Source organism: Hevea brasiliensis, chromosome 10 (genome assembly GCF_030052815.1).
Source record: "Hevea brasiliensis isolate MT/VB/25A 57/8 chromosome 10, ASM3005281v1, whole genome shotgun sequence".
Taxonomy (NCBI): domain Eukaryota; kingdom Viridiplantae; phylum Streptophyta; class Magnoliopsida; order Malpighiales; family Euphorbiaceae; genus Hevea; species Hevea brasiliensis.
Window position 1 is genome coordinate 45,803,958 of NC_079502.1, and position 4,178 is coordinate 45,808,135.

Consider the following 4,178-nt stretch of genomic DNA (forward strand, 5'->3'; position numbering starts at 1 on the left):
TTTTAGGGTGAAATGGAGAGGGAAATGGAGCTTTGGATTGGAAATCAATGGAGGGAGATGGGGAGAGGTCACGCTTTTTAGGATGAAGAAGAAGAAGAGAAGAATTTTTTTTGGTCTTTCTTTGTCTCTTTTATTGATTAATTAAAGGGTTGTTTACATGTGATTGGTGGTGGCTTTTTAGATGACATCATCATATGTCATAAATGAGCATTTTTCCTCATTTTCTTTTCTTTTCATCACTACTCAATTTCTATTTAATTTTTGGTAATGTTTCTTCATATTTTATGTCATATTAATTATTTACTTAACTGGACAAGTCGGCCAAAAATCACCTCTGAAGGCGAAATGACCAAAATGCCCTCCGTTTGGCTTAACGGGTCAAAATTGTCTGTACCGATTGAAAAAATTTTCTAAATATTTTCTTGGCATTCTAATGCCATAGGAACCTCAATGACCCTTCTCTGGAGTCCCAAAAATTATTTTATGAATTTTTACCCGGGTCTAGGGCTCCTCGTTGCGAGAACCGCAACTTCCCTCTGGGTTACCCATCGCTTGGGCACCGACTCATTTGACTTGGTTGTATTTTATTTCTAAAATTTTTCCTAAATTTTTCTTATTAATATTTGAGTTAATTTTGGTTCTTGACTTTAGTTTAAATATTTTTCCGGACGTTCTAGCTGTCCGGACGGACACCGGTCACCGGAACAGTAGAATGTACGGAGTTGCTACCGGGAGGGTGTTACAGATTGTGCCTACAGAGGTTGACAGGTGCCGCAGTTTTGAAGAAGGGTTAAATGACAATGTGATAAGTGCATAATTTATTAATTTTACTCCCATCACATTTAGTGTTTCTAGGGTATCTTTATGCCTAATTCAGTTGATTAAAGTATAATTATCTGTTTGGCATATGTTTAGAGAATTGTTGAAATAATTTTGTTAAATGGAGAAATTTTTAGCATATGCATTAATTTGACTCTTGCTGTATTTTTTAGGGTTTTGATAAAGTCCCAGAGCATAAAAGTGTGGAAGGAAGCTTGGAAAGGTCGAAGGATTGAGAAGTGTTGTTGAAACAAAGTACACAGGTCGTGTAAGCACAACCATGGACCCGTGTAACATTCTGCCAGAAGAAATCCAGAGAACCGAGGAAGAGACAAAGTACACCGGCCGTGTAACTTGACTCATGTAAATCCTGGAGACCATTGTAACCTTCTATGCCAATGTAAGACATACTCACTCAGCTCTAGTAAGTTACACGGCCCTGGGCCATGTAGTGATACACGAGCTGTGTATCCGTCAACAATCAGTTTCTTGATTTTGCTCCAGTTGCAATTTTTGATAGAGAAAAAAACTCTTAAACCTAACCCTAGGCCATTTATTATAAATAGAAGAGGCAACAACCAACACAGAGGATCAGACTTTCGTTCTCCATTCACATTCTAGATTTCTTCAATTTTTTTTTCTGTAAGCCATAAATATGAGTGGCTAAGTTCTTAATTCAGTTTAAGGGATTCAAGTTCTTTTGCTTGATTTGTGAGATCAGGTTCTTAATTTAATTTATATCTTTTTGAATATCTATTATTTTCTGATTTCATTGTCTTTGATCTATTGAATGATTTGCTAAAAAGGCCTATTAGTTAATTGTTTGATGTGGTCAATTGCTAGTTCATCTTCATAATCTGTAATTGTTGTGTAAGATTGAACATGAGTAGTAATTGGGTTTTACTGATTATGATCCTAGTTTTTGATAATAACCTAAGGAAATAATAAGGTGAATTAAATGATTTATGCTTCATAAATTATTGTTCAGCTTAACTATTTCCTATTCTTAAAGTAGTTATTAATTTGATGAAAGCAGTTTTTAATTTGATGAGGATTTCTTAATACCAATTCAGCTAATAATTAGAGTCAACAAGAGTGCTAGGCTCGAATTGATGAGTATAGGGAAGTTAGGGATTTTACCTCGCTGTTTGGTAAATCTACGTTAAGTATTCAATAAGAAATAATGGTATTTCTTTTGTCTATGATCGAATTAATGCATTGGAATGCGAATTAGCTTGGACTGAAGTTTGTTTAGTTTGAGAGTTTCATATTTAATTTTAATTCTTAATTTTTTATTTTTGATTTCTTCTTTAGATTGCGAATTACCCCCCCCCCCAACCTTTATTTCTTTTTCCATTACACAAGTGCAAAAAATTTAATAATTCAATCTCTAGGGTTCGACCTGGTTTTACTACTTACTCAGAAAATATTTCATAATTGGTTATTTCAGTTAATTTAATTTCTGGTGGATTCGATAGCTATCAAGAATTTTGGCATTGTTGCCGGGGGCTAAAATTTATTGGATTTTGTGTTTTTGGCGTTAGGATATTCTGTTATTAATTTTATTTGTGAGTTGTTGCTATTTTTAGGTTTTCGAAAAAAAAAATTTACAGTGTTACTATTCATCAAGAATTTTGGTTGAATTTGGAAGGCGGCTCATACCTATTTTGAAGGAAATGGCATTCTAATCAAGACCAATGAATCCATTGGATTCTTTGGCCCCACCCTTTTGAGGCCAAATTCCATTGTTTTCTAGGGTTTTGAGGCATTTTTTTTATTTTTACTTTGATAATTTTTTTTTTGTATATGACAAGAACTTCTCAATCTGGTGAGTTGATCTTTGATCCAGAAGTAGAAAAAAATAGCTAAACAGTTGAGAAAATTGGCTAAGCAGATTCCGAGTACATCTAAAGGAGTCCAATCTCCAAGGGAGTTAAGTTTGGATTTGGATTTGGATTCAAATTCTGAAAATGAAACCATGGCTGCTATGACTTTGAAAGAGTTGGCTGCTTCTGATCTAAACTAATAGCCTTTGTGTATTCAGTACCTTACTTTAAATGTTGCTTTTGAGTTGAAATCTAGATTAATCCATTTGTTACCTAAGTTTCATGGTCTTGCAGGTGAGGATCCACATAAGCATTTAAAAGAATTTCATGTTGTGTGTTCCAGCATAAAACCTCAAGTAGTTTTAGAGGATTAGATCAAGCTTCGGGCTTTCCCTTTCTCACTAGAAGGAATAGCTAAGGATTGGTTGTATTACCTTCCTTCTGGATCAGTCAACTCATGGAATGGGATGAAGCAGATATTTTTGGAGAAGTATTTTCCTACTTCCCATGCTGCCAACATAAGAAAAGAAATTTATGGCATTCGGCAATACAATGGAGAGAGCTTGTATGAGTATTGGGAGAGATTTAAGAAACTGTGTGCAAGCTGTCCCCATCATCAAATAAGTGAGCATCTTTTGATTTAGCATTTCTATGAGGGACTTCTACCAATGGACCGCAGTATGATAGATGCTACTAGTGGAGGAGCTTTGGTTGACAAGACACTAGAAGAAGCAAGGAGGCTGATTGCTAACATGGCAACAAATTCTCAGCAATTTGGAATTAGAATGGATCACATACCGATGAAAGTTAATGAGGTAAGCACATCTAACCTTGAGAAATAGATTTCTGATTTAACTTCTTTAGTGAGGCAATTGGCTATAGGGAACATGCAAACTGTTAAGTTATATGGAATTTGTTTGGGTTTGGGTCATGCTACTGACATGTGTCCTGCGTTACAAGAGGATGAATCAATGCAACATGCTAATGCAATAGGACTTTATGGACAACGTAGGTATGATCCCTTTTCTAATACTTATAATCCAGGATGGCAATATCATCCCAATTTGAGTTATGGGAATCAATTGGCGCAAAATCAATACCAGCAGTAGAGACCACAAGTGAATCAACCACCTCCACTGAAGGAACGGAAGCGTGAAAAACACAAGTTTATACCATTGAATTCAAAAATTTTCACCTAGGGTCACATGCGTCATGCAAGATTTATTTTTGTCTATTTGATTTCAATGATAAACAACATATTAAAACTCTTTTAATATATTTTTGGATCTGTATTTGCCATTTAAGATTTTTAAATTAATTAGAGTAATTTTAGAACCCTAGATTAAATCAAGAATAAACACACTAACCTCTTGATGCACTGCAGTGTATTTGTGCCTTTGAGATTCGTCTTCAGGACACCAGATGTTGTCCCTCTAGCTTGTCCACACCAAGAACACCTATGGCAGCCCTTGAACAGCTTCTAAAGCTTTTTCTATTAATTAGAAATTCAAGTTCTTTCTTTTAAGAGATTAA

At 35.0% G+C, this 4,178-nt stretch overlaps 1 non-coding gene across 1 annotated transcript; it reads right to left on the reverse strand.

The window, feature by feature from the left end:
• Positions 1-3,160: 3,160 nt before the first annotated feature.
• On the reverse strand, positions 3,161-3,267 carry LOC131169930 (small nucleolar RNA R71). Its single transcript, XR_009140875.1, has one exon. It is a non-coding gene; the product is annotated as a small nucleolar RNA R71 (small nucleolar RNA).
• Between the last annotated feature and the right edge of the window lie 911 nt (positions 3,268-4,178).